The following is a 21,221-nucleotide window of genomic DNA, read 5'->3' as shown; positions in this document are numbered from 1 at the left end:
ACTTGTTTTTGGGAGTTTTTCATTATTTTTGACAACTACAGTCAAAAGACAATTCAAAAGAGCTTAATTTAACAGTGTTGTATTAACATAATATAAGCAAATCCGTATCTTCAGCAGTTAAGACTTTATAGTGCAAATTATGTGAACTTTTCTTACATTTGGGTGATAAATATAAAATTACAGTTAAGTATTTATCAATTAAATACTTCTGAAATTACATTTTATAGAGGGTATTTGGAAGCACCTGCTATAGTTAAAAAGGCAGAACAATTTCAGTTAAAAGCTCCTATTCTTCAGACACTCAACACTAGAGCTAGGGTGACCAGACAGCATGTGTGAAAAATTGGCACTGGGGTGGGGGGTAATAGGAGCCTATATAAGAAAAAGCCCCAAATATCAGGACTGTCCCTATAAAATCGGGACAGCTGGTCATCCTAACAAGAACTCAGCAGAAATCACATTGTCCATTTTGTGTGAGAGTCCACAAATTAGAATTCATTCCAAAAGAGAAAGAAAACAAACATTCAAAATTTCCAGTGAAACAAAATTCTGGGACAAAAGCATTTCAGATCAATCAAAACACTTCATTCCAATTTCAACCTTTTTAAACTTGAATTTTTTTCTGGGTGAAAAAAAAGTTTCAAAATGAAAACTCAAAATGTTCTGTTCCAAAAATATCAAAAGCATTATTGGAATTCTTCATTTGTTTTTTTAAAACAAAATTTAATCAAAATTGATATTTTTTGAAACATTTGGACATTTTTCATCGAAAAACCATTTTGACATCAAATTTCCAATGAGCTGTATTCACTTTCCAAATATTCATTTTTAAAATTAAAGTTCATGCTTGCTCTCTGTTCAGAGAACTTTAAACAAAATGTCATAAGCTATTTATGAGAACAGAAAAAGGGAAAAGGAACTTTTCTGATTAAAAAAAAATCTAATTATCTTTTTTTAAGACAGAGCTACAATAAAAATGGCATTGAACCGTGAAACAAACAATTTCCTTGGTTTGAATAAAACAAAGATACAACTGTTTGGAAATTGCACTCTGAGTGTATATAGTAGGTTTGCTCTTAATCGCTGAAGATATGGATTTGCTTAGCTTATGTTAAACTGACTCTTAAATTAAGTTCTTTTGGATTGACTTTTGACTGTAGTTTTCAAAGATAAAGAAAAACTCTCAAAAACAAGTTGACTTCAGTTTAAATAGGTCTACAAGTGTGCACTGAAACAGATGTGCTGTGTGTACACAGCAAGTTAAATGTGGACCTTGCCCCCAAAGCACATGTGCCCAGTGTCCATGCATGGATCTCACTTCCTTTTTACATGGAAGTCGGGTCAGCCACTTCCTAAAGCCCTGTGGAGAGCTCTCCATAGGGTTGAGACCTAGAGTGGGTAGCTCCACACTAGGTCTCATGTACCCACCTCTAAAGGAGTGCCTGTGTTTAAACGCAGTTTCCCTCATGAGTGAAGATAGGGCATAACCTTGTTACAGTATAGGCCTTACAAGTACCTAGGTATCCATGTTTAAACACAGTGTGCCAGAACCAGTTGAACAAACCTTTCCCCCTCTTCAGTATAGACCAGTTTTAAGAGTATTAAAAGCAAATACTGAATTCAGGGCCGTCCCTAGCCACTCTGGGGCTCTACGCAGCCCCCCCGCAGGGGGGTGTGTGTGGGGCCCCAGGCCTCCACAGGGAAGAGGGGCTGGCTTGGGGGGGCAGTGGGGAACCATTCCCCAGCACTCCCCAGTGACTCAGCTGCAGCCAGGTTGCTCTTACCATTGCCGATGAGTGCAGGCCTGGCTCCTGCTGCAGTCCGCAGGACAGTGGGGGCGGGGCTGGGGCAGGAAGGGGTGGGGCTTTGGGGAAGTGGTGGAGTGGGGGCGGGGCTGGAGCGGAGCAGGGATGGGAAGAGGCAGATCTGTCACGGAGAAGGGGCGGGAAGGGGCAGGAGCCACAGGGAAGAGGCGGAGCAGGGTCTAGAGCAGGACGCAGCTGTGAAAGGCACCAGGAAATTTGATGCCCCAAATTTATTTCCTTGTGCCCTATGCAGCTGCACACTTTGTGTCTGGGTAGGGACGGCCCTGACTGAATTACATTTTCTTGGAAGCTTGATAGTGACTTTCAAAAGCTACCTCACCGCAGCTCAATTTAGAGAGAAATTATGCTGTTTCCACCACTGCAATAACAATGACTGTGGAGTGACTTAACCCAATCACAGTAACACTCCTTTTATAAGCACTTAGCTACCAATACTTAGACATCTGCAGACTTCCTACTCCACCCCCATCTTCTGATTGAAAAAATAAATATGCTTTTAATTAAATTTCACTGCTCTGGGAGGATAACTGCACTTAGAAAACCTTTCTACTTGAACCTGATTTAACTTGGTAAATAATGGTCAAATATACGATAATTGTATTAGAGAACATAGAAACTTCCAGTGGGTCCCTTGCTTTGTGGATTGATTATAGTGAAACGTCTAACATTAAAAATGTATGTTTAACAAAGAAAAATTGTGAAACCTATTTAATGGGGACTAGGGAAAGGAAATAATGACAGCTATGCAGAAAGCTCTAAAGGAAAGTAAACACAGGAAGGCATGTTTCTTCAGCATAATCACTCCTGCTCTGTGAGTCAAAGACAAAATTTAGCTTTTTTAGTATATAAAATATATTAAAATATAGTATATTAAAATGCCCACAACAGAGTTTAGCATACTTATTTGATACTGTACTGTTTTTCATAGCTTCTTACTCTCTGAATTGTAGTCTAACAGTAGAAAATGAAGGGACTAAAACATACTAATTGGCTGAATTTAGAGTTTCCGCTATTCTGTCTGTGAGAGCCTATGAAAACTCAGCAATTGACATCCTCTACTTATCCTACTGGAATCCATTGGCACAATTGATTAGAAGCATGGTTCTACTCTGAAACATAGCTCTTGGCTAAAGCTGAACTATGGGGCTGCTAGCACCTTGCTACACACACGTATCACAAAAACAACGAGGAGTCCAGTGGCACCTTGAAGACTAACAGATTTATTTGGGCATAAGCTTTCATGGGTAAAAAACGCACTTCTTCAGATGCACCTATCACATTGACACAGAGTAATGGAGTTAAAATCTACATCTGCCTTTCTGCCATTGCAGCTTCCGGACTATGAGGGCTTCCAGCAATGCCCACTGGTAATATTTATTCAGTTTATTAAAAAGGAGTGGCTAACACCCTCTCTCACTTTGTCAACACTGCTCCAGCTTCTAGCTACATCCACCTGAGATCCAGATATTTGTTTAAATCTTGTGCACATCCACTGCTGAGCTCTGGTAGCACGCAGCCCTAGCCAAGCCCACTTGTAACATTGATGCTTGTTCACAAGCAGGTTGTTGATAGAGTTCAAAATTTGATGTGCATTAGTTAGTTTTGATGGGATATATTGGTCATATGGTGTGTTGCCATTCCCTGAGGATGAGCATAACTCTTACAATCAGGCTTCCAGAGCAAATACTTAAAATTTATTAATTTAAAATTTTCCCTTATGAGTGTATTCACCAAAAATTCACTCTGCATTCATTCATAAGACTGTTCACAGAAAGCAAACCTCCAATAGGGTTGAACACAATGAAAACTTACTAGTTTGAATTTTCAAATAAATATTCAGACTTTTTTCAGTATTCACCAGTCTCTAATGACAAGACATCAAAAGAAGATCAGAAAAATGTATTCATCTAAGCCAGTCACGTGCAATTCTTTAAAAAGAAAAGGAGTACTTTTGGCACCTTAGAGACTAACCAATTTATTAGAGCATAAGCTTTCGTGAGCTACAGCTCACTTCATCAGATGCATATCGTGGAAACTGCAGCAGACTTTATATATACACAGAGAATATGAACCAATACCTCCTCCCACCCCACTGTCCTGCTGGTAATAGCTTATCTAAAGTGATCATCAGGTGGGCCATTTCCAGCACAAATCCAGGTTTTCTCACCCTCCACCTCCCCACACAAATTCACTCTCCTGCTGGTGATAGCCCATCCAAAGTGACAACTCTGAAGACAAAGAGTGACACTCCAAGACAACTCCAAGAGTTGTCACTTTGGATGGGCTATCACCAGCAGGAGAGTGAATTTGTGTGGGGAGGTGGAGGGTGAGAAAACCTGGATTTGTGCTGGAAATGGCCCACCTGATGATCACTTTAGATAAGCTATTACCAGCAGGACAGTGGGGTGGGAGGAGGTATTGGTTCATATTCTCTGTGTATATATAAAGTCTGCTGCAGTTTCCACGATATGCATCTGATGAAGTGAGCTGTAGCTCACGAAAGCTTATGCTCTAATAAATTGGTTAGTCTCTAAGGTGCCACAAGTACTCCTTTTCTTTTTGCGAATACAGACTAACACGGCTGTTACTCTGAAACGTGCAATTCTTTATTGTCCTTAAAATACTAGTGAATTTTCATTCTGAACTCCAAGTAAAAAAATGGCCACAAATTCACCACTTTCCATTGTAGATTTAAATTTTTATTGCTTTTGCACAAAATGTGTTTTCAAAAACTTTTCCCAAGCATTAGATCCTTAGGTATTTTATCTATCATCTAAATTCATTTAAAAGGTGTAAAATGTTAACTGCATAAAAGTTAACTTATATGATGGCAGACTGCGTCCTGGAAAGGAGTCGTCTCTGAAAATGATTTAGGAGTCATGGTAGATTGCCAATTTGACATGAGCTCCCCGTGCAGTGTTGTAGCTAAGACAGCAACCATAATTCTTGGATGTATATGAAAGGGGGTATCAAGTAGGAATAGGGAGGTGGTATTACCTCTTTGTACGGCATTATTGAGACCATTACTGTGATATTGTTTCCAGTTCTGGAGTCACCACTTCAAAATGGATGTTGAAAAATTCAAAAGGGTTAAAAAAAGAGCTAACAAATGATTTGAGGTCTGGAAAACAAGCCTTACAGTGAGAGACCAAAGAAGCTCAATTTATTTAATTTATCCAAGAGAAGGCTGAGAAGTGACTTGATCACTACCTACAAGTGTCTACATAGGGAAGAGATTTCTAATAATAGATGACTCTTTAATCTAGGAGAAAAAGACATAATGAGATCAAATGGTTGAAAGCTGAAGCTAGACAAATTCACACTAGGAATACTGTGTGCATTTTTAACAGTGAGGGTTATTAACCATTGGGACAATTTACCTAGGGATGTTTGTTCTGTGCCTCTGTAAAGTCTCCCATGTAGTCGCTCTATGCCAGGGGTGAGCAAACTTTTTGGCCCGAGGGCCACATCTAGGTGGGGCAATTGCATACAGGGCCATGAATGTAGGGCTGAGGCGGGGGGTTCGGGTGTGGGAGGGAGTGCGCGGTGTGGGAGGGGGTGCAGTGTGCAGGAAAGGGCTCAGGGTAAGGGGTTGGGGTGCAGGAGGGGTGTGGGGTGTACAAGGGGGCTCAGGGCAGGGGATTGGGGTGAAGGAGGGGGTGGAGTGTGGGAGGGGCCTCAGGGCAGTGGGTTGGGGTGCAGGGAGGGGTGCAGAGTGTGGGAAGGGGCTCAGGACAGGGGGCTGGGAGTTCAGGGCTGCCCTCGCCTGTGGGTACCTCCCCTGCAGCCCCCATTGGCCGCGGTTCCCTGTTCCTGGCCAATGGGAGCTGCAGGGGGCGGTGCCTGCATGCTAGGGCAGTGCGCGGAGCCCTCTGCTCCCTCTTCCTCCAGGGGCTGCAGGGATGTGGTGCCTGCCACTTCTAGGAGCGGCCTGGGGGCCCATGGCCCCACAGGGGTGGCAATCCCACGGGCCGGATCCAAAGCCCTGATGGGCCGGATCCGGTCTGCAGGTTGTAGTTTGCCCACCCCTGCTTTATGCCATCGGGAGAGAGCTCTCCTGCTGGCATAATTAAACCACCCCAATGAGCGGCAGTACTTGAAGGCTGCTATCAAATCCCGCCTCACTCTTCTCTTCTGCAAACTAAATAACCCCAGTTCCCTCAGCCTCTCCTTGTAAGTCATGTGCCTCACCCCCCTAATCATTTTTGTTGCCCTCAGCTGGACTCTCTCCAATTTGTCCATATCCCTTCTGTAGTGCGGGGACCAAAACTGGATGCAAGACTCCAGTGACGAATAGAGGGGAATAATCACTTCCCTCAATCTGCTGGCAATGCTCTTACTAATACAGCCAACGGTGAAGGAAGTGATTATTCCCCTCTGTTCGGCACTGGAGTCTCATATCCTGCTGACTCATATCCAGCTTCTGGTCCACTGTAATCCCCAGGTCCTTTTCTGCAGAACTGCTGCTTAGCCAGTCGGTCCCCAGCCTGTAGCGGTGCACGGGATTCTTCCTTCCTAAGTGCAGGACTCTGCACTTGTCCTTGTTGAACCTCATCAGATTTCTTTTGGCTCAATTCTCTAATTTGTCTAGGTCAGTCTGGACCCTATCCCTACCCTCCAGCATATCTACCTCTCCCCGCAGTTTAGTGTCATCTGCAAACTTGCTGAGGATGCAATTCATCCCATCATCCAGATCATTAATAAAGATGTTGAACAAAACCGGCCCCAGGACCGACCCCTGGGGCACTCCGCTTCATACCGGCTGCCAACTAAACATCAAGCCATTGATCACTACCTGTTGAGCCTGACAATCTAGCCAGCTTTCTGTCCACCTTATAGCATGTTCTTACTCACTGTACAGCATGAAGGAAATATGCAAAGGACACTCTATGAACTGGTTATCATCCTGTACTTGGTAACCCATAAAGAGCCTGCTGGCAGAGAGCAGCCACCCAATGATCCCTGAAGAATGAGGAAGTCACTGAGCCCCCAAACACATCAGAGGCAAAGATGGAGGAGAAGTCCCAGGGCTTGCTGAGGAAGGAGAAATGTTGCTGCAGGGAGTGAGGAAATGCAATTGGGGGGTAGGGGGGAAAGAGGTTTGTGATTTTGGATCTTTCATGAGCATGAGCTGAGGTGATTAAATGGAACTACCCACCAACCCAGGACATACTTTAGTAGGTTTCACATGGATGTTTTGCACAGTTCTGCACTTTAGTTGCCTTTGACTGTGTCTCAGAATACTACAGTTTATACTGTTGGTTTATAATTTGCAGCATCATGTCAGCTCTGGCACTGTAATAGCAAACGGTATTGCAGTTAAGACAGAGTGCACTGGTAGAGGATGTTTGAACAGCATCTAGCCACTCCATGCATGACTCCAGCCAATACAGTCCTTCCCTCCACTTTTAGATGCACTTAAAAAAAAACCACCCCATTTTTAGAGTGAGCACCAATAGAGACAAGACTCTCAGACCATCTCTCCCTAAAGTGTGACATTTTCCTAAAGTGTTAGAAGCCAAGCAACAAGCAAGTCCTGGGGCATCCTAACCCAGAGTGTAATTCAATTTGCCATGCTAGTGCTCCAATAGCAAGTTGCCCTGCTGCCAGCCAGCACTGTACTACTTTTGTGAAATGCAGCTTGCCTCCAGAAATGGAGAGTAGGAAGTGAAAATTACTCTGCCAGTGTGGGATATAAAAACATGACACACTGGTGTTGTGAGTTGTCATTTCAAAATAGACTAGTGTATCCAATGCTTGTACAAGTGGTGAAATGCCTCCTTGTTCTAAATTAATTCCCAAAACCATTTGATAGGGTTAGCTTTCCTATACCTTCTGCAAGACAGGTACATCCCACATGCATCCTATAAAGCACTCTCACTTTTTCCTGTGCAAGTTTACAACAGATGCAAGCTGTACAGTGCTGGGAGAGTTTGTATATGGAAGCAACTGGCTATGCTTAGAATACTGAAAAGTTACTAGTTACTAAGTCTGTTGGTAGGTCGTGTGTCCAGAATGAGCAAACAGGCTATGGTGTCATTTTTTGTTATGTCATTTTGGGTTTTTTTGTTGTTGTTTTGTCCGAGACAATACTGTCTCTAACAAACCTGCCTATACTGTCTAATTCAATTCTGGTTGTGGGAGAGAGTAGAACAGTATATCTACTGCAGGGTTAGCCAGCCTGGAAAGAGAGCCTAAAACTTTTGTAATGCTTTAATACTGTGTTAAAAATTGATGGGAGGAGGGATGGAAGAAAGGGGGAAAATACATTTGGATATAAATACAACATAAAAGAATGCCTATATGAAACTCTAGGCACCTTTGGTATTAATTAAAAATACAAAATAATTACAAAACCAAAACAACACATTATGCCTCACCCTTCACAGCATAACAATCACTGGTCAACCATATATTATAATTCAGAACCTCCCATCCCCTATATTCTTTCTGGACAAAAATTAAGATCTCTCTATACCCATCTCAATTCTCCCCAAATGCCTTCTCAAACATGGGCTTTGCATCTTAGAGTTACAAAATCTACATTAAATTTGAATATATTTCAAAACCTCTATACAGCCCTCTTCCCAATTTCACCAGCCCCCCTGAAAACCCATCAGTTAGCTCAACACAAATACATTAGGCCTTCTCCTGACATGCCATCAAGCATCGATTCCCCTTTTCCCCCTACCATCCCCAGTTCAAGCTCTCCGTAAGTCTATCAATATTCCATCCTACTAAGTCTAATAATTGTATGGTGTCTTCCCCATCAGTTCTCTTCCTCCCATACAGCATTAAGCACATACATTTTTATGAAATTTGTTGACAGTTAAAAACCATTGGTGTATGAAGCTTCAGGATGCTGCTTATCATAATCAAAGCATAAAGGATGACTCCTTCCCAATCATATCTATCAAAGTTGTTATTCCATACAACCCTGCAATGATTTAGGTAATAGAGCGTTCACTTATAAAGTTTGCGGATGATACCAAGCTGGGAGGGGTTGCAAGTGCTTTGGAGGATAGGTTTAAAATTCAAAACAATCTAGACAAACTGGAGAAATGGTCTGAAGTAAATAGGATGAAATTCAATAAGGACAAATGCAAAGTACTCCATTTAGGAAGGAAAAATCAGTTGCACAAATACAAATGGGAAATGACTTCCTAGAAAGGAGTACTGCGGAAAGGGATCTGGGGGTCATTGGACAACAAGCTAAATATGAGTCAACAGTGTAACGCTGTTGCAAAACAAAGCAAACATCATTCTGGGATGTATTAGCAGTAGTGTTGTAAGCAACGCTGATTAGACCTCAACTGGAGTATTGTGTCCACTTCTGGGCACCACATTTCAGGAAAGATTTGGACAAACTGGAGAAAGAGCAACAAAAATGATTAAAGGTCTAGAAAACATGACCTATGAGGGAAGACTGAAAAAATTGGGTTTGTTTAGTCTGGAAAAGAGAAGACTGAGAGGGGACATGATAACAGTTTTCAAGTACATAAAAGGTTGTTACAAGGAAGAGGGAGAAGAATTGTTCTTCTTAACTTCTGGGGATAGGACAAGAAGCAACGGGCTTACATTGCAGCAAGGGAGGTTTAGGTTGGACATTAGGAAAAACTTCCTAACTGTCAGGGTGGTTAAGCAATAAAGGAATAAATTGCCTTGGGAGGTTGTGGAATCTCCATCATTGGAGATTTTTAAGAGCAGGTTAGACAAATACCTGTCAGGAATGCTCTAGATAATACTTAGTCCTGCTATGAGTGCAGGGGACTGGACTAGATGACCTCTCAGGTCCCTTCCAGTCCTGATTCTATGATATCTACTCTGCTGATCATAGGCCAGTTTGTGGTGTAGGTGCATGAGAAGGGGGTGCACAGTAGATAGGCTTGTCAAGAAGAATTACACATACTGTCCCGTGGGATCCTGGCTCCCAGGCAGCTGAAAAATGGACAGTGTGAAGCATCTTGTGCCATCCCTTTTCTTCCTGCATCTATGCAGAAGCTGTCTGGAATTTACCCTATTTTCGTATTAGAAATTGGCCAAACCAAAACCCCTAATCCAAATACTCACAATCTTTGGGAAGTCTGGAACAGAGTTAAGTAGGCCCATCCCTTTTTTCACCCCCTACTTGCTGTAGAAATGAGCAAATTTGAGTTCTTTGTTGTTTTGTTTTGTGTCTGTTTGTGGGGTAGTAGTTTTGGAGGAAAGCTGATTGTGTATGTCAGTAACAGGGGCCAGACCAGCTGGTGTCCTGCTCCCAAGTTAACTTGGCTACTGGGAAACCAGTGAGCCCAGCTGCACTGCCTTGGAACTGGCAGAGTTGCCATAGAACCTGATATGGTTGCTGGTTTAGCAGCCCAGTTTATAAGCCTGGCTCCCACAGCAGATCAACAGCTGATCAACATATACCATGCCTGCAGCAGCACTTGTCCTGCTCTTGCTTCCAAGCCCTTGCTCCAGCCTCCTTCCAGTCCCTGCTCCTCCTCTCTTCCAGTCCTGCTTCAACCACCTGCCCCATTCCTATCCTGCTCTGACCTTGTTTCTGAACCTGCTCCAGTTCCAGCCCTCTGCCTGTTCTGACTCCAGCCCCTGTTCCTCTCTTGCTTCTGGCTTCAGTCCTCAGCTCCGCCTCTGGCTTATGACTGATTATCATGTATTGGCCCTTGGCTCATTCTAGACTCTGCCCCCGCAGCCTAGACCCAGTTCTAACTGGTAGGCCGAACTCTCATTTAAACCACTAGGCCTGACTACTCACAGTCCTGTCAGCAGAAATTTGAGCAGACCAATACAAAGGATAGGGCCCCCCTCACTAGCATGGACCCCAGTGAGGCCAGTTTTTCCCTGGCAGAACTCATAGGGGCTGTTCAGAACTTGCAGGCAGGTGTCCACCCTACAGGTACAGAATGTGGCCCTACAAACCCAGGTGGCTTCACTGACAACTCTGGCTCCAGCCTCCCAGGAGCTGAAGGCCCTGCTCCCAGACACATTTAATGGTGATCTTGTCCAGTTCTGAGTTTCCTAAGCCTATGCTGGCTCCTTTTCTTGCTACGTCCCCAAGCATTCCCCACAGACCAGGACTGAGGGCTCATCATTAGCCTGCTCACTGAGGAGGCCTTGGCCTGAGCCTCCCCCATTTTGGAACAGTCCAGCCACATCTTGAGCCAGCTGGAGCAGTTCATTCAGGCCAGGTTCATTATCTTTGGTGACCCCACCGCACCTAAACCGCTGAAGTCATGCTGCAAACACTATGACAAGGCTGTTGATCAGCTACTCAGATAAGCCTAGCAAGTAACCCATGCCCACTTGGCAGAGCAAAGCAAAAAACAAAAACAGAACAAAAAAACACAAGGTCACTGCCAATCTGACCTGGGGAAAAAATCCTTCTGGACCCCAAATATGGTGATCAGTCTGACCCTGAGCATGGGAGCCCCAACCTTTAAATACTCCCCTGGGAGTAATCCCTTTAGCATGCCATGGGTCACATTTTTCCACAAGGGTGAGCCATGTAGCCTTAACACCTACGAGACAGAGAGAGGCCTTCAGACTCCAACATATCTGTCTCTTATTGTGAGCTCTGAAAAGCAAGTCCAGCCAAGGTAGATGCCTGTTCAGAGACTTTTCACACCTTCAGGGATCAATGCATGTCAGTCAGTATTTGCAGCTACAGCATGTATCCTTTTCAAAACAGAGTAGGTTTTAATAATCAACTGCAGTACAGCATTGGGAAGTCCTTAGATTAGCAAAGGTTAAGACAGTTCACGCAGGCCAAATGTGGCAACTGACATGCATATAGTTCACAAAAAGGCTACAGAAAATTTCCACTTTCATCACATCCATCTCCAGCTGTGGCAATCTCTGAAGCTTCAGAGAAAGAAGATTCCCTCCCGTCATCAACAAAAACCAAAAAATAAACCAAACCGAATGCATGAGAGCTGGGCAAAGGGACTCCCTTCCTGTCCTCTGCAAATTGACTGTCTGAAGCCCTGAAGCATTAGATTTTTAGGAACATAAAACATGAATAAAAAGGAACCACCAAGGGAGGCCCTGCCCCCACCCACAATCATCCCTATCATAAAATCCCACTAATATTTATCAAGCTCTCTCTTAAAACTAATTGAGTGATCAGATTATGTTCCATTTTATAATCCTATTTATTGGCCAAGAAGTTTCTGCACCTTTAAATTAAGCAATTTGTTTCTTTATATTTATTATCTTGGAGCATTAAGTGACAAATAGCTTCAAAACTGACAAATGCCAGGATATAAGGGGACTGTAATGTAGTGTGACTTTAAAATCTTGATGTTTATTAGGCTTTTAAATTGTGGAGGGGACAAAAGGATAATAACAGAGTCCACACTGCCGCTGTTTTTTGGATTTGGAGTGGGGGGTAAACAAAACTGTTCCCTTCCTTGGGAAAAACAACCTGCCTTAGTGTGGTTTTTCCACTTTATAAATGATGGCTGTGTATGTCACTTCCAGATTATTACTAATAAAGCATTTACCTGTATTTCCACTACATATGATTTTCAGCGTACCTTGCTCTTGTCTGTATCACAACGTGGAAATAGAGGGCTGCTGAGATGTAAAGGTTCTAGAATTTGGTAACTTATCTTTATAGGTCACCTGTATGTCCCTTTAGATTTTGTAATAATGACTTGATTTTTAAAAATCATTTTTCTTTCCCTAGAACAACAACATCTGTACAATGCAGCTCCTCCAAAATTAAAGTGGTATAAGAAAGCTCAATTTTCACTTCCTCTTCCACTTTAGAATCATCAAAAGTTAGTATTCTCCATACAAAACCCCTTATTCTGTAAATATATGCAGATACCTGGATTCTGATACTCAAGACAGACTTAGTAGTACAGAGTCAATTGACTGTAGGAAATACCTATGGTGGATTTAATGTTTTACTAGAATATGGAAACCACTCTGATGTGATTTTGAAAAGTGAATCTTTTAATTAACGTTATTTTCCAACAGGTTGCTTTTGCTTGCATTTCTGTACAGCATTCATATATACTATTCACGTTGTTTCTCCATGTGCCATACATTTGTTTCAACAACTGACAGAAAGCACACTCATCTATGCATTATAGCTATTGTTACAGCTTTTCCTACTTACCAGATGAACAACTTGAGCATTCATCATCCAGTCCCTGTAATCCAATTAGACTTTCAGATGGATGGGAAGATTGCCATATATCAATGAACTGAGCCACAGCTTTTTCTCTTCATTCCCATTAGTCATGTTCCAAAATAGATGATATAATGATTTCAGCAGTTACAAATACTTATTCAACTTCACCTCTTTCCTTGAAGTTTTATTTATTTCCATTTCTCTATATCTGGTAGGCTCTCTGGGCAGCATTATGCCTTGCTCTGACCTGAAGTCTGCTGTACTGAGACTCCTTTATGTTCTTCTTTTGTACACTACTTTTGAAAAAAATATTATCTCCCTGTTTCATGGGTGTCATCATAGATAAACTACCTGCATTGAGACAGACCATCAGTGTCACATTGTAAATCAGCCTGTAGGGGGCAGTGAGAGTGGATGACTGTACCTTCATACAAAAGCATAAGCAATCATGCAATTTCCTTGATATGTTTGTTTTCTACTAGCTAACGAGGAAAGAATACTGGATCTCTACACTGTATTCTCATTCTCTTCCTATTTTAAGTCAGGATGCTGCCAAACTTCCATTTATTATTACTGGCCACCTAAACCCACATATTTAGAAGCACAGACAATTTTTTGAAGTGGCATATAACTTTATGAAAGCACTTCTTTGGAATAGGATTCTCTGAGAACATATTTAAAAACGCTCATCGAGTGTCTGATGACTAGCAGCACAACTGCTTTTCCTAGAAAGATTACTTATGGCATGCAGACAGGACCTCAGAATATCATTCATCAATTTATCAAAAATCTAATATGCTGATATTTGATATATAATCCTGGACCACAATCAAATCAGCCAACAGAATACACAGTTTATGGCATAAACTTTGCCCCGGATACATTATAATGCCAGTTACTATTTATCCAGTACTACCAAAAAGAAAATTGTAAAGAGGATGTCTCTTATTAGCCTATTTCTCTCCTAACTATTGATGTCAACAACAAAGTCAAAATATCTGCAAACCAAATTGAAAAAAAGCTCTGCGGAGTTTAAATACCTGCTCTTATGTAATGCCAACAGATCCTGGTCGTCGTCCGGGACCAAACCAGGGACTTCTGGAGCTTAACACATGAGCCTCTCTCAACTGCATGAGCTAAAAGACACATCTCTGTTATCTAAGGGTGTAGCAGGCTCATCAGTCTCTAGCTGGTCTAGCTGCCACTAGAGGGGAACAGAGTGCCACACCAACCAAGCAGGCATGGGTTATACTTGCTCCTACCAAAGTCAATGGCATGAGTCCCTCTAAATGCAGTGAGAGCAGAATTGGGCAGTAACAGATAGATTATGCCACTACAAAGGTTGGCAGCATCAGCCCTTAAATGAAGACATTTCCTCCGCTAGTATTTCTGTGTTGAACTTTATACAACATTATATTATATATAACTTTGTTTGGAGAGTAAGCAGCAGCAGTGGAAATATGACATCATTGAATTCATTAACTAAACAGAGGAATCACAGAATAGGTACTATAAACGCTCCAAACTTTCTTCAGTGACAGAGGGAGAAGCCATGCAAATGGAGCACTGTTCAGCACCTAAGCAGCTACTGCTTGCATTACAGCTCCAGATTATTTCCTCACACCCCCCGCCTGTATTTTATTTTCAAAAGAACTTTTCCCGATAATATTGGGTTTTCCCATGTGCAGCATTAAGGATGCAGTTTAAACATGTTGGTTTAACTAATCCATTTGGTGCTGGATTAAAAAAAATCTGCACAAAAGATAATTCTGAGTCTCAGACAGTTTTGTCTTCATGTATCTCCTTAAGGGAGAGAATTAAGATTGACAGTCAACTCTGACATTTTTCTCCTCCTTCACCTTCTAAGGCCCCATATAGCTAGCTTCCTGTCCTCCCTATAATGAAGTCCATCTCTCACTCCCCTCAACTTTTGCTTATAGGACCCTATATCTCTTAGTCTAGGTTTCTGCTTTCTGGTGGAACACTCAGAAGAATGTATATGTGATACAGTGTCTAGGCTCAATGTGGCCAAGATAGGGATATCCTCTGAATTGCCTAGTTTTTCTGTTAGCATCCCAAACAACATGTTATATATTTAAATGTGATTAAAATATGTGCACAGAAACTTGTTTTCCAGAATGAGACACAAAAACATTGAAGCTGAAGGACACATTGCTGTTTCATCTTCTATGGTCTTTGTAGCTTTCTTTCACTTTTGAAATTAGTACTTTTATTTCTCCCTCTTATGTTGTCAAAGGAAAACCTGATCAGAAAGAGAGTATTCAATACGTTAACTTTTTGACTATGTCAGTAATTGAAAAGTCTACATAATCAGAATATATTCCACCACTTGCTACCATGCTTCCTGATTCCTACTCTGCAAATCTTATATGTGGTATTAATTATATGGCAGTGTTTCTCAGCTGAAAGATGATGAGGAAATTAGCCCAAGAGTAGGATGTCCTGCTTTTGAAAGCTTGTTATGATTGTTGGACCACACTAGTAGAAGATATGCAAGAACTGAAAACCACAACCAAAACCCCCACAAAAGCCAACTATGTATTTTAGAGACACAAGGTAGATGAGGTAATATCTTGGATTGGACCAACATCTGCTAGTGGAAGAGACACGCTTTAGAGCTACACAGAGCTCAAATCAAGACCTGACCCAAGGAAAATACTTATGAATTTGCAAATGATAAGCATTACTGAATTATAATGATTGCGATGTCTTAAACTATTCTGTTCAGAGGATGCATATTTTTGCTTAAAGTACAAATCTGAAATGTATTTTTAACAATGGCATTGTGGGGTCTTATAGTTATTTTCTCTGAGTGACTTCCGGATCAAATGTACTCAGTTTACAAGTAAAAATATGTTTTTCCTCACTGCCATCCCTGAAAACTAAAACTTAGGCCTAGTCTACACTTAAAATTTAGATATACATAGCTATATCCCTGAGCACCATAGCTATGCCAATTTAACACCCAGTGTAGAGGTGGCTAGGTTGACAGAAGAGTGCTTCCACCACCTGGAGAAGTGGATTACCTACAGCAACCAGAAAAACACCCTTCTGTCACTGTAGGAAACAACTATGTTATAGTGCTAGAGCACCATAGTTGGGCTGCTGTAGGACTGTAGGGTAGACAAGCGCTTGGGAGCCTCAAGCTAGCTACTTTCCTTTTCATGCATCATCATCCATGATAAGGGTTGCATAAATCAGATTTTGTCCTCAGCCACATCTGTGCAACCTAATTCAATGGGAATCAGACAGGTGTGGCTGGTTAAAATTTAGCATGCGGTTCTGCTGATAACAAACAAAAAGGAACTGCATCCATCTCTCTCTCAATTGTATTTTTTCCCCAGGGATAAAAGGAGCAAAAGGCAATTTAAAAGTATTTAGTTACAGTCTTTCATCCTGCAGTAAGTTCCAGTTGGGCACACTGATGCACCCTTGTGGAGCCCCAGCAAAGTCAAAGGAGCATACAGGAGCATGTTCAGGCATACGGGTGCCATCCCACATTGCTTATTGCAGGGTCAGGGCCAAAATTAAGCAGATGTGATTCTGAACGCAGATCTCTTGAGTAAAAAGGTGCCATTTTTATACAGTAATTATTCAAAGTAGAACTTCACCTTAGTGCTCCACCTTTGGGCAAATTTATTGTTTATGGAATAAATATATGTTAAATAAAAACCTATGCTTTGACTGTGGATATTTTGCATCCACCAACGGAGGTTGGGAGGCAATTTAGCAGTACATGCAAGTAATCAACCCTTTTAGAGATCCTGTTTGGGCTCTGAAATTCTCTTTCTTAAGATGAGAACTGGATTGCGCACATAGTAGAGACTTTTGTTCTTGCAGTGATTAGCAATTCTATTTTCAATAGGTAGAAACATCCAACAGATTTAGAGATGAAATGTCAAAAATATTTAATCATAAGGGTTTTGATATTGTTTAAAACTGAGTAGGGCCAGTTGAGCACCCTTATTTTCTATTCAAGTACCTGGCAGTTATCAAAGAATTGCAATTTAAAAATGTGTAATAATTCACTGAAGTACAAAACTACATCTCTGTTCCTTTCAAAAATATTCTCCCCATCGAAGTTACCTTCCTTCCCACAGCTCAGGACATTACAAGTCCTATAACATAAGGGAGAAACTTAATTAAGTGCAAGTGTTCAAGTAATTGATTTTCTTTGGTTTGCAATAAGAGGATTTCACTCTACACTTAGATCTTCAGAGTGCAAAGACACATCTGGTCTTCCCAGAATGAGAGAATGCAGCTATGTTTCGAGTTCTGGAAAACCTTTAGAATGTTTCAAAAAGATCTAGCAATTTTCCACAGCAAACTGGATTACTCAAGGGATTGTTAATACTGGGATACAGAGCCTTTCATCCGTTCAAACATGACACGGCCCAAGTTGACAGCAATTAGACTGTCTGACAGCAATTCACCGATTTATATGCCATAAGTTTATTTTTTATTTATAAAATGTGCCCCCTACAATGTCTCGAGTAGCATGTACAAAATCTAACAAAATATACTGGTTTTTGCTATGAAACAACGTAAAAAGGATATCGCCCCAAAATATAAAAGTCCACCATTCTGCCTTAGAAAAAGGCCGGAGTGAACGGATTCATTTTAAAGGTCAATACACTCGACCACTGCTAGATTATTAAATTCCAAAGTCAAGGACTCTCCATGGACAGTGCATTGCCACCACTATACAGACTGTTAAATTTAAGGCTGAAGACCACACTTGCCTCAGTTGTTGTCATGGTATACAGAGAAGGAGGCAAGCTCTGAGATGGGATCCAAATACATGACTCTCTAAATCCAAATCAATTTGAATTGCACCCAAAGGTCAATAGGAAGTTAGTGCAACTCCTGAAGAACTGATGTGATATGTTCCCCATGAATGATTCTGTCTAAAAAGATGGACAGGCATATTATGTCCCAGAGGTAGCATCTGAAGTTAGGGTTAGAGTTAGGGTTAGGCTACTGCACTGCAGTAACCAATACAGAAGTCAAAGGTATGGTTTAGTGGGGTACAGTCCACTTGTGAAAGAAAGAATCATGACGGTAGTATTGTCTAGTGGGCTGAGGATGGAGCTAGGAGCCAAGAACTCACGTTTTAATTCTGACTTTGCCACTGGCTCACTGTGCAGTCTTGAACAAATCATTTAACTTCAGTGTGCCTCAGGTTTCCCGTCTGTAAAAAGGGGATAATAATTAAATTAGCTACTTTCACAGCGATGTTGTGAAGCTTAGGCTATGTCTACACTTGGAGTGTGATTTCCTGGCTTGAGTAAACATACTTCTGCTAGCTCTCATCGAGTGTGTCACAAATAGTGTAGCTGTAGTAACATGGTCAGCGATGAATGGCAGCATAGGACAGCCTCCCTGAGTTCAGAACTGCCTGGACCCAGTGGGTATGTACTTGGGACAGCTAGCCTGTCTCACCGCTCACCCCTGTCCATGCCACCCCAGCTACACTTCTATTTTAAAAACTCTAGCTCACCATGGGAGCTAGTGTGAGTACATCTAGTTGAGCTAGGAATTACACCCTCAGCTCAAAGTGTAGATGCAGCCTTAGTTAGTGTTTGTAAAGCCCTATGAAAATATAATGCCCTATGTTAGTGATTAAAAATTATTAAAGGATCACAAACACCTAATCAGCCACAGAGGGAAAATTGTGCTCTTTGTCACCAACCCCATCTTGAATTCCAGGAGCAGCTGGGCTTAAGAGTATCCCCACACAGGGAACATTTTAGACAAACCTTCACGTCCAACCTTCCAGCACTAGGGCCTTGTCGCAACTAGGCTGTAAAAGATCATAGGTATAGATCATGTTAGCTTGCTTAATCTAACTAACACCTTCTAAAAGTCTAGGGTAGACAAGGAAGGAGTATTCTTTAACTCATGCTAAACAGGTGAAATTGAAACCTAAGGGAGTGGGGGATGCCTAAGGCTTCAATTTGACCATCGTACATGAGGAAGTGCAACTTCCTTGTCTTGACTAGAGTTTTAGTCAAATCTTTAAATCCTAGTCAAGACAGGATTAGAAGAAAGGTGAGCATCATTCTGTGAGGCCTTAGAGGGAGAAACTAAAAGGAACAGGGCAGTGGAATCCTAGGCATGCTGAAGACACCCAGGTGGCTATGAAGAGTTTGACTTCCTGCACTGGTTCTTCAAGTTTTAGCTGCCTCCCTCCAGCATGTCCTGTTTCTCTCTGCTCCCAGAATCTCATCTGTTAGATTTATTCTTTCTCCAGAATTTCATATTCTTTCCCCATTTTCAGGACTATTTCTCTGGGTTTCCAAGGCACAAATTCTATCTCTGTCTCTTGATTCCTATTATGATGAATGGCCCTCAGAGATTCTTCCTTTTGATTCCTTTTTGCCTCTAAATCCACTATTAGGTGCTGAAAGGAAATTCCACAAACAACAAATACAAAACAGTTTGTATAGTGCGAGTCCTATACAAGTTGTCATGAAGGACCATGAGGGCTAATAAACAGGGTGAAACTGATTTTTTAGAAGTAGGGGCTTGCTAAGGGCTTTAACAACTTTCTGAATAAATGCTTGAATATCACACTGTATTCTTAACCAATATACATGATAAGTATTGGAAGAACAACTACATTTCCACCAATGCCAACTTTCTGCAGCCCAGCTCCAACCAGCATTTAGATCAGGCTGTAAAACGGTTCGCACCTTTGCAGCAGCAGCCAGGCTTCTCTCACACAGAGTGTAATAAATTATTTCTAGCACAAGGTGTAGAAATAAGAAGATTAATTCTTTTTACCGAAACGTCCTATTGCTGTTTGCATCACTAATACTAAATCAATAGTTTCATAATCTCTCTAAGAAATCTCACGCTCCTGGATCCCCAAACACAACAAGACAAACAGACTTTGACTATAGAGCTGGAGCATGCTGTTCAGCAGAGTTTCAGACTTGAGAGGACAAGCCCATGAAAGCTCATGAACTCAAATTCATCAGTGTATGGCTATTTGCCCCTTAGGCTCATTCTGCATCACAAGGCACATTAGTCTGGAGATGAAAAATTACCCCGAAATGTGGAAAATTGTGCCAGGAAGCCAGTTTATGATTAAAATTGCTCCAAGCCTGATAGTCAAGAAAGGAGCTCAAGATGTATATAAACACTCAGAACAAGATCAGTTCATCGTCTGTAACCTGGTTTTTATTTTAGTTTTGTATAAGGACAGCCAAAAGCTTGTTTGGTTTAACAGAAACTTAGAATGATTTGTGGTGGATTGGGGGTGGGAGATGGATTTAACCCTAAGTCTACACTGAGTGTTTAGTTTTCTCTTGGAAACATACCTGGCTTCAGTTGAGGAGAAAAGGCAGCTTAATTTACCCAAATGTACATTTTCCCTTTATTTCCATGTTCAATTAATATGAAGAACACTGAAGGTAATCAACTGGCAACATATTCAAATCAATAAAAGAAACACATGAATCATCTTCAAGCAGGCATTCATAGTTTATTAAGTAGGAACAATAAATAAAAAAATGATCTAGTTGAATGGTGCAGTGATAAATACCAGAAACAAGAAAAAACTGTAAAATGATGGATTGGGAAAGAGAACTCATGATACAGACCAGAGACTAGGATGTAGGAAAACAGAAGTCAAACTTTGGTAGGATATTGTAAATGAGACAAAGGATTTTGTAAATGAGAGAAGGAAAAAAGTCAAACTCAAGAAGCTATTGCACAATTTTAAGGGGACTTCTACCCCCATGTGATTTTGTTAACTTATGTTACCCAGGATAGTACAGATATCAGATAGCAATACACAGAGGAAACTTTTTCTTCCTCCACTTATTACAGGTAAGTTTTCAAAAGTATTTCATTTTTCTAGTAACTCACTGAAGTTCTGAAAGAACAGCACACATATTAAAAAGATTAGTTTAAGCCACAATTCAGAAGTTGCTCAGCAATTTTGACTTTCAAATTAAATGTATTTTGTTACAGCTTCCCCCTAAAAATCAGGTGATAAGAACTATTCATGTGATCTGTAGTTTCACGGTCTCCACATAGATACTTTGGATGGCAGAAAAAGCATCAGATATAGTGCTATGTATTACTAATATTGTTTTCTGAGGTTTTATCTTGGAAATGTCAGTCTTTTAAAACAACTCAACTTCTTTTTAACTGCAGTCTATGAAATATGGGCAAATTGGCAATGGAATGAATCATATTTAAGGGCTTGATTCAAAGGAAGGAAA

General features: G+C 41.3%; 1 protein-coding gene across 1 annotated transcript in view; it reads left to right on the top strand.

Annotated features, from left to right (window-relative positions):
- AK5 (adenylate kinase 5) overlaps positions 1 to 21,221 on the top strand; it is a 150,829-nt gene that overhangs the window by 55,198 nt on the left and 74,410 nt on the right. The window lies entirely within an intron of this gene.

Source organism: Lepidochelys kempii, chromosome 8 (genome assembly GCF_965140265.1).
Source record: "Lepidochelys kempii isolate rLepKem1 chromosome 8, rLepKem1.hap2, whole genome shotgun sequence".
Lineage (NCBI taxonomy): Eukaryota > Metazoa > Chordata > Testudines > Cheloniidae > Lepidochelys > Lepidochelys kempii.
This window is presented reverse-complemented; position numbering and strand designations above follow the sequence as displayed.